This window comes from Giraffa tippelskirchi, chromosome 13 (genome assembly GCF_054371585.1).
Source record: "Giraffa tippelskirchi isolate mGirTip1 chromosome 13, T2T-mGirTip1v1.2.pri, whole genome shotgun sequence".
Classification (NCBI taxonomy): Eukaryota; Metazoa; Chordata; class Mammalia; order Artiodactyla; family Giraffidae; genus Giraffa; species Giraffa tippelskirchi.
Window position 1 is genome coordinate 91274240 of NC_137287.1, and position 10425 is coordinate 91284664.

At 40.7% G+C, this 10425-nt stretch overlaps 1 long non-coding RNA gene across 1 annotated transcript; it reads left to right on the forward strand.

The window, feature by feature from the left end:
• Positions 1-1446: 1446 nt before the first annotated feature.
• Positions 1447-10140, forward strand: LOC145532104 (uncharacterized). Its single transcript, XR_014072995.1, has 3 exons — positions 1447-1504; positions 1712-1898; positions 9722-10140. It is a non-coding gene; the product is annotated as an uncharacterized LOC145532104 (long non-coding RNA).
• Positions 10141-10425: the final 285 nt, after the last annotated feature.

Genomic DNA, 10425 nt, shown 5'->3' on the forward strand with positions numbered 1-10425 from the left:
AGAGGCTCATGATACCATACAATTACTTCTATATCTCTCATGCCTAGCATGAGCACATATTAGGTGCTCAATAAATACAGATGAAGGAATGAGTGGGTATGTTTAAGAAAATGGAAGAAAGGGGTTCATAGAGATGATGTCTTAGCTCAATTGTTTTACTTTCCTGGAATGCCTTCTCTGCTGCCCACACCAACCCAAGGCCATTCTTGAGTGTCCAGTTCATCACCTATCTCTGTCAGTTGTCTTCTTCCTAACTCACCATGCACAGTGCCATTTAGCACTTATGAATATGTGAAGTCTGTAAACCTTGCTTTTCTATGTGGTTTTCTGTACTTATCTGTCATCTAACTCATTACAGAAAGGGACTGGTTGGAATTTTTTTTGATGGCCAAGTTCCTGTCTTGCCTTTGGTTTCTAGGATGCTCCTTTTCTTCTGCCTTTCCTGTTACCTGCAAAGTACTTCCCCCAATAATCATCACCTACTAAAATCCTTAAAAGGCCTGTTCATGGGCCATTCCTTTACTGGCTGATCCAGTTGGAAATCATCTTTCTCTCGTCCGAATTCTACCACTCTGAAGACACTAACTTTTGCTTCATTGCATGGTAGTTATTCCTGTATATGTCATAGTTTCTCTCTAGGTCTGTTGGTTCTTTTATAACAAGACCACATGTTGAACATCTTAGTGCTGTATGCACTGTAGATGCACAATAAATGTCTTTTATACTGTTAACATGAATGTATAGATTGTTGTTGTTTTTAAGTTGCCAAGTCATGTCTGACTCTTTGTGATTTCATGGAGTGCAGGACACCAAGCCTCTCTGTCCCTCACCATCTCCCAAAGTTTGCCCAAGTTCATGTCCATTGCATTGGTGATGGCATCCAGCCACCTCATCCTCTGACACACTCTTCCCCTCTGCCCTCAATCTTTCCCAGCATCAGAGATTTTTCCAGTGAGTCAGCTGTTCACATAAGATGATAAAAAATACTGGAGTTTCAGCTTCAGCATCAGTCCTTCTAATGAGTATTCAGGGTTGATTTCCCTTAAGATTGAATGGTTTCGTGATCACTGCCTTGTTGTGATGAAGGGGCTTGCATAATGCGATGAAGCTATAAGCCATGCTGTATAGGGCCACCCAACATGGATGGGTCATAGCGGAGAGTTCTGACAGAATGTGATCCACTGGAGGAGGGAATGGCAAACCACCCTAGTACACTTGGTGTGAGAAACTCATAAACTGTATAAAAGGACACAAAGATATGACACCGAATGATGAGTCCCCCAGGTCTGAAGGCGTCCAGTATGCTTCTGGGGAAGAGTAGGGGAGTACTACTAATATCCCCAGAAAGAATTAAGCGGCTGGGCCAAAGCGGAAATGGTGCTCAGTTGTGGATGTGTCTTGTGATGAAAGCAAAATCTGATGTCACAAAGAACAGTATTGCATAGTAATCTAGAATGGTAGGTCCATGAATCAAGGTAAATTGGACATGGTCAAGCAGGATATGGTAAGAATAAACATCGACATCTTAGGAGTCAGTGAACTAAAATGGGCAGGAATGGCGAATTTAATTCAGATGACCATTATATTTACTGTTGTGGTCATGAATCCCATAGAAGAAATGGAGTAGCCCTCATAATCAACAAGAGAGTCCAAAATGCAGTACTTGGGTGCAACCTCAAAAATGACGGAATGATCTTGGTTCATTTCCAAGGCAAACCATTCAATATCACAGTAATCCAAGTCTATGCCTCTACCACTGCTGCTGAAGAAGCTGAAGTTGACCAGTTCTATGAAGACCTAGAAGACCTCCTAGAACTAACACCAAAAAAAAGATCTCCTTCTCATCATAGGGGATTGGAATGCAAAAGTAGGAAGTCAAGAGGTATCTGGTGTAACAGGCAAGTTTGGCCTTGAAGAACAGAATGAAACAGGGCAAAGACTAACTGAATTCTGCCAAGAGAATGCATAGGTTATAGCAAACACCCTTTTTCAACAACACAAGAGATGACTTTACACATGGACATCACCAAATGACCAATACTGAAATCAAATGTATACATATTAGACTGTATATCAAGACTATAGGATGACTTGTAGTAATTAGGGTGGAAATTGGACAGGAAAGAGGGTGAATTCTTTAAGTTTTTGAAGTGACCCAAATTCAGTATTTAATCTTTGAAGAAGAGGCAGAGGAAGAAGAGAGATGGCAATGGAGGAAGGATAGCAGAGAGCCGTCTGACAACAGACTAATTGGGATCAAGAGGGTCTCAGAGCAGGATGGAGCATAGCTCCATGAGTTTCCTTTTCTTTTTTCATATCTAGTAGGTGATATGTGCCAAAATTGGGTGAAAGAGACCTTACCCTGGAACTTCACCAGTCTTACATTTTAGGGCAGTCCTTCCCAGAACTGAGTCCTGCGGTTTGTGGTCAGTGAGGCCCAGCCTGTCTTACTAGATTTGGCACAGATGTTGATTGTTCCTTCAGCTTCGAAACAAGGGTTTATAGTGCCAACAATTCATATTAAACAAAGCCCGTTTCCTCTATAATGTGAGAGCACTTTCCTGATCACTCTTTAATGAAAACAGATGTTTTTGAAACAGCCTATAACAGGATACGGAAAATTTGGCCAATAATCAAATATAGGTTCAAAGGGAGATCCTTGATGGCCCTGTTTGCACTGTGGGCAATGGCTCAAAAAAGCACATTGATAGAGTACTTTTAAAATGTAACAACTGTTAGAGATTGCTGCTGAATTCTGGAAGCAGCCATCTGACGTCAGGAAGATGCTCCCCAGTGAAGGGGACAGAGTGAGGTGGGGGTTTCTTCCCTGTGGAGGTGAGTGCTGTCAGTGCTGTGCTCTGCCAGGTGTACCTTCCCTCTCATAGCCTCCTCCTGACTTAGAAGCTGAGTCATTTCCTTCAGTGTGTATAGTTCCAGAAACACAGAGAGCAGGCATCTTACCTCAAACCTGGTTAATAGTAGGGGAAATTTAATGTTACAGATACTAATTAAATACCTGTGCTAACTTGCTACTGTCCTGGATCCAAAGATGCACAAATGAAACTAAGTGTTGAAGCAGGGAATTTATTAGTAGAATTATAGAGTTAGATGGGATTTTAGGAATTAGCTATCACAAAACCCTCATTATAATGATGGTGAGGTGGGAAGGGAGGGGAAAAGAAATTATCACTTATTATGTGATGATTATATGTCAGGCATGTATATTCTGTTTTTTTGTCTCCCAAAAACTCTATGTGGGAGAAGGTGGGAAGGAATACATGAAAAAAACATTTTTTTTTTTTTTTAAATTGCGTACAATGGAGACATTGTACTTTTGAGTAATTTGAATTCTCACAAAATTCCTATAAGATAGGTGATATATTTTCCATTTTGGAGAAGAGGAAAATGAAACTCAGAGATATTTAATGTCATTATTGAGAAGTGGCTGAGCTGGCATTTGAATGGCTCATAATCAAAGCCTTTGCTCTTCCCTGACCCCAATATTTCAGATAAAGACACAAATATGCACAGGGTATGGCATGTTTCAAACAAGACTTCTGGTCCATGACTCAGTTGTCTTAAGCCCAGGGATCGAACCCAGGTCTCCCTCATTGCAGGTGGATTCTTACCGACTGAACCACCAGGGAAGCCAATTTACATTGAATGTGTCCACAGTCAGGGACTAGGAGGAAGCAGGCATCAACTGACCAAGCATGCTGGACCCCAGTTCAGTCCTTTTTCCTAGATTATATGCCCTCAGTCAGTAACTTTAATCCCAAATTTTCTATGGGAACAAATGCCAGAGACCAACAAACATCACTTCTTTTTAAGATGTTTTCAAAGTTGCTGATAAGGCTATTTAAAATATTCTATTTGCTCAACCTTTGTCATAGAAGGCAATGGCAACCCACTCCAATACTCTTGCCTGGAAAATCCCATGGACGGAGGAGCCTGGTAGGCTGCAGTCCATGGGGTCGCTAAGAGTCAGGCACTACTGAGTGACTTCACTTTCACTTTTCACTTTCATGCATTGGAGAAGAAAATGGCAACCCACTCCAGTATTCTTGCCTTGAGAATCCCAGGGACAGAGGAGCCTGGTGGGCTGCTGTCTATGGGGTCACACAGAGTTGGACATGACTGAAACGACTTAGCAGCAGCAGCAGTAACCCTTTGTGGATTTATGAAATTTTTTTGAAGCATAGCTTTTTTTTTAGTGGACAGAACACTCTACAGTGAATTTGATCTATAACTGGTTTTCTCAAAATGCAATCTAAGGATTTATGAAATTTTAGTCCATTCTTTTCAAGACAGTTTATGTTATCAGAAATCTGTTTCCAGCCTCCCACTATGTGTCCCGGTCTTTCCTCTTCCTGGTGTCTACTTTAGGCCCCTGTGGTTGGAATTGGAATAACTTCCTCATTCCTTTTCAGATGTGTTAGAAAAAGGCAATAGTTATTCTCTGAAGAGCACCCGCTGGATAGTTGGAGGTAGTTGGGGAATCCCCTTTCACCTTTTAGTAATATGAGCCTTTCCATTAGAGCTAGTTTTTTAGAATGGAGCAATCAAATATGTTCAGACATGTCTTTATGCATTGGGGAGGGGATGTGCAGAGCAGAGAGGGGATGTGGAGGCTTCTCCATCTGTGTTTGAGCATAGGGGAATCCAAATATGCTTGGATGGAACCTACACTATGGTAGAGATAAAAGCTGAAAGACTTTATAGCACTGTGTAAATCTCAGATGGTCCTTTGCTGGTCAAGGAAAGAAGCAAATCAGTCCAACAGCAGGTGCTAGGGAACCAATACTTATTTGCTATGATCAAGCATGTTTATCCGGATTCTTGCCTTTAATTACAAGACAATGTGGTCAATGGCATTAGTACTGGCCTAAGACTCAGCACATTTGGTAACTAATTGAGTAACCCAGGGAGAGCCTCTTCATCTCTCTCCTCTCTCCTTTCTTTGGGGTGAAATGAAGAACTGGAATAGCAGTCCCCTAGTGCACACCCAGATCAAACAACCCATATTCTGGAGAATTTCTAGGAGGGGCACATTATTGCTTCAATTTCTCACATCCTGGATGAGCACAAAAGGGATGTGTTATGTCACATATTGGTGGGGGGAAATGACTGGTATTTTATTGGAAAATTCACCAGAAGAAGACAACATGGTATACTGAATCAACAATTAGGTGGCCTGAGATTGAATTTTGGCTTTGCTGTTAGTTTCCTGGGTGACTGTGGGCTTAAATGTCCTCATTACTTAAGTGACAGTTCAATTTCAATGATCTCTTGAATGACTACTACTGGTGCCTCTAGGTGCTAGTCATTGAGTTAAGAGTAGAAAGAACAGGATATGAGTTCTGATTCTGGAGGTTCACACTTTGTTTGGAAAGGAGTAAATTAGCTATTGTGGTTATTTAGGTTAAGTAATACCACAGAAGTACGTTCAGATGCTATTCAGAAGAGGAGACAAAAATTAGTATGCAGTAGGGAAAAGTACAGACATCACCAGTAGCTCACTGGTAAAAGATCCACCTGCAATGCAAGAGCTACAAGAAATATGGGTTCGATCCCTGGGTCAGGAAGATCCACTGAAGGGCATGGAAACCCACTCCAGTATTCTTGCCTGGAGAATCCCATGGACAGAGGCGCCTGGTGGGCTACAGGCCTTGGCATCACACAGAGTCAGACACAATTGAAGTGACTTAGCACACACACAGGGAAAAGACAGGGAAGGCTGCGGAGGTTACATTGCTCTACTGCTCTCCAGATAAGAGAACTGAGTGGGAAGGACAGCCCAGGCAGGGGAATGAACCAAGGTAGGGGAGGACAAGGACATCTGAGGCAATGACTCTGGAGCAATAACATAGGATGCATGAAAGAGGGAAGGGAGACAGTAGTGGAGTAGAATGAAGATCACACCATTCTGCAGTGGACATCTGTGCCTTGCTAAGGAACGTGAACTCTATTCTGCATACAGTGAGAATTCACTGATGGATTTTAAGGTTGTGGCAGGATGTGATTTGTATATTATGAATGAGAAAATGGAGGCAAGAGAAAAGAGGCTAGTAAATTAATTAGAAGCTCCTGCAGATATTAATATCGAAGGAAGAGGAGCTGAGAACTTGAAATAAAAGCCTTAGTAGAGGAAATGAAGGAGCAGGCTTCAGGCTAGGACTTGTCTTGTAGGTGGAATCAGAGTGGGCTACACAATTTGTGGGGCCCAGTGCAAACTAAAATCCAAGAGCTCTTTCTTAAAATAATCCTTTCAGAATGTTGACAACAAAGCAGCAAATTAGGTGAGGGCCCTTGTAAATGTGGTGCCAATGTGTGGCTGCACAGATCTCACGCCCCTGAAGCTGGCCCTGAGCAGAGGACTCCTTACTTTATTTCCTTCTAGGTGTGCTGTAATCATAGCTGGAAAGACTGGTTAAAATTGGTAAGATTATACATTTTGGGGATAAGGTCCATATTGCCATCATTTCATTCAGTCTACTCTGCCATCTGTCCAGATTTTTTTTATCTTATGTAATCTTCATTTGAGTTACCACACCAAGAGATAAACCAGGCTGATTGGGATCTCTGCTGTTGTTGTTGTTGTTCAATTTCAAAATTGTGTCCAACGGCTTTGTGATCTCATGGACTGTAGCAAGCCAGGCTTCTTTGTCCTCCACTATTTCCCAGAGTTTATGCAAATTCATGTCCATTGCGTCAGTGATGCTGTCTAACCATCTCATCCTCTGGCACCCCACTCTCCTTTTGCCTTCAATCTTTCCCAGCATTAGGGTCTTTTCTAATGAGTTGACTCTTCACATCTGGTAGCCAAAGTATTGGAGCTTCAGCTTCAGCAACAGTCCTTCCAATGAATATTCAGGGTTGATTTCCTTTATTTTGACAGGTTTGACCTCCTTGCAGTCCAAGAGACTCTTAAGAGTCTTCTCCAACATCACAATTTGAAAGCATCAGCTCTTTGGTGCTCATCCTTCTTCATGATCCAACTCTCATATCTGTACATGACTACTGGAAAAACCACAGCTTTGACTATATGGACCTTTGTTGGCAAAATTGTCCCTGCTTTTTAATATGCTGTCTGAATTTGTCATAGTTTTCCTTCCAAGAAGCAAGTCTCTTTTAATTTCATGGTTGCAGTCACCATCCACAGTGATTTTGGAGCCCAAGAAAATAAAATCTGTCATTGCTTCCACTTTTCCCCCTTCTATTTGCATGAGGTGATGGGACCAGATGCCACGATCTTACTTTTTTAATGTTGAGCTTCAAGTCAGCTTTTTCAATCTCCTTTCGCATTCTCTGCTTTCACCCTCATCAAGAGGCTCATTAGTTCTTCTTCACTTTCTGCCATTAGAGTGGTTTCATTTGTATATCTGAGGTTGTTGATATTTCACCCAGAAATCTTGATTCCAGCTTGTGATTCCCCCAGCCCAGCATTTTGCATAATGTGCTCTGCGTATAAGTCAAATAAGCAGGCTTCTCAGCAGACTTGAGGTTTTGCTTTTTTTTTTTTTCTCATGAATCAAAAGACCCTATTTTAATTTTTTTATAGATTTTTAAATCTATTTTTAATTTGATGAGTATCATTTTGCTGATCAAACAAGTCAGTGTTATTTTTAGGTGCAGTTTTTGTTTTGATTTGATAGTTTCTAGTTTTTGGAAGAATTTTTTAATGATTTGGAGGGATTTTTTCAGAAGGTATTTAACATTTTCTGTTGGGATTTAATAACCACAAACTTTTCAGATTCAAGAAAAGTTGATTTCTTCCAATCAATAAGCAGTTTAGGTCTTTGCAAATATGCTTCTGGGTTGTCACTGACATTGCAAAATGCTAATATTGAAATAAGGTGGGCTAAATGTGTTTTGCCAACTAGTATATGTAGGAAGGATGATGGTGTTAGAAAATCTCTATTTTGCAACATTTGTAGTAATTAAAATTTGCATCATTATTAATAATTAATTCAGGAAAAATCATCAATACATCCTAGTGGTTGAAATTTGATGAAAATTAGTATATGTTCATGGGCCTCCCAGGTGGCTCAGCGGTAAAAAATCTACCTGCCAATGCAGGAGACACAAGAGACATGAGCTTAATCCCTGGGTCAGGAAGATCCCCTGGAGTAGGAAATGGCAACCTGTTCAAGTATTCTTACCTAGAGAATTCCATGGACAGAAGAGCTTGGTGGGCTACACTCCATGGGGTCTCAAAGAGTCAGACACGACTAAGTGACTGAGCACTGAGCACTGCACTGAGGATATGTTCATAGTCTCAAAGTATCTGCCCACAGATATTTATTGCTTATGAAGGGAAAGCTTCCCAGGTGACGCAGTGATAAAGAATCTGCCTGCCAATGCAGGAGCTGCGGGAGACACCAGTTCGATCCCTGGGTTGGGAAGATCCCCTGGGGAAGGGAGTGGCAATCCATTCCAGTATTCTTGCCTAGAAATCCCATGGCAGCATGGACTACAGTCCATGGGGTCACAAAGAGTTGGACATGACTTAGAGACTAAACAACAACAACAATGAAGGGGAAAAGTGGGTGAACAGCATTTCACACCAAGTGATTGACGTTGGTATTGCCAAATCATGTGATAAACTGAGAACAAAACATCTGTCCTGTGACAGGAGAAGGCAAAAGACCATAACCCTAAATGGACAATGTTGTATAAAAGAGCTGGCTGGATTCTTTTTAAAATGTCCAGATCATGAAAGATAAAGAAAATGTGAAGAACCACTCCAGAATAAAGGAGACTGAAATGCAAGGTAGGAATCTTGTATGGATCCTGGACCAGGATAAAAAAGATAGCTCTAAAGACATTATTGGCATGATTGGTGAAGTCTGGATGTGGACTGTGGATTAGATAGCAGAATTACACCAATAGTAAATCACCTAGGTTTTGGAACCGTGGTTAATGTAAGAAAATATTCTTCTTTTAGGAAACATACACTGATGTATTTAGGAGTAAAGGAGCAAGATATTTTGCAAAGTATTCTCAAATGGGTTGGAAAATGGAGAGAGTGACAAATAATGGAACAAAATTTTTATGGTTTGCCCCATTGTGAATCTGGGTAAAGCATGTGTGAATGGTATTGGTATTCTGGCAACTTCTCTGGAGGGGTTAAAATTGTATCCAATTAAAGTTGTCTCCAAAACCCCATAAAGACGAAAAATGTTCTCTAAATGTAAAGGTGCAAAATAGAAATGCTATTGATGATACAATTACATTATATTGCATTACCCTAAAACCAAAGCTGTACATATTTTTAAGCAGCTAAGTATGATTAATGAAAGCAGGGGAAAGAACCCCTCTAGATTTAGCAATAAAAACCTTGTGTGCCTGGACATGACTGACTTAGTAGTTCTCAGTGTTCTTCCCTAGTATGTCCTAGTTCAGTTACACCTCACAGTTGAAAATGGAAAATGGGAAATATGTATTTCTTTTCAGCTGTGATGGAGAGAAACTGGCTTTTACCTGAAAAGCAGCTGAGACTCACAGGAAGAACAAATGAGTAGAGAAGGAAAACATGTTTCCTAGTTGGCATTTCTTAGTCTCATACTGAGAGAATAGCACTGTCTATTGCGGTTGAGTTTCTAGAAATTAGACAAGAAAATTTGCTGTAATGTAGAGGCATTGATTTGGGGGGTTTAGTAGCAGTGGACAAAGTCAAAACAAAAGAATTAATTCCATTGGAAATTGTTTTTTGAACCAGGTCCTGTGGAGTGAGCCACGAGGAAGGACAAGGTGGCAGAAAGTTGGACCATTTTAACAAGAGCATTCAGCTAAAGGTTTGGATTCTCTCACTTCTCTCTTGCCTTTGGATCCCATGTCACCATTTTTTCAAATCCAGGCAAAACAAGATACCACGAGGCCTCATGTTTGTGATTATTTTGCCTGTGTTTTAAAGTCTGTTCTTTCTCCAAAGCTGTGTATTCTCCAAGGACTTCTCCAATCCACCTCACTTCTCAGCTGGTGTTGGCAACGACTTTGGTAGATGTTTCAAAATACTCAACAGTTTACTCCTTGTCTGCTTTTATTTCCCTCTCTTCTACATCTAATGCATAATGTATGGGCTATACATGTTTGTTTTGTCAGTGGTGGAAACATTTAACTAAATATTTACTGAAATCAGTTAAGTATATGAGTTTTATTTGGAAGATAAAGCTGTTTCACTGGATCTGCATTTTTATTTTTGAGTGCTGAAACCAGGTTGTCATTTTTGAGGAAGCAGTAGGTGGAGCTACAGGCTTTTTATCACTAAAGAATTCTCAGTAGCTGCCCATTGCCGGAATAACCTGAACAAGCACATCTTTCCAAAAATAACAGAGGCATTTCCAAGTATTCCAGAAATATATGCAAGACTGTTTAGTCATTCATAATCACCGCTTTGCAAGTACTAGAGAGATTCTTTAGAAA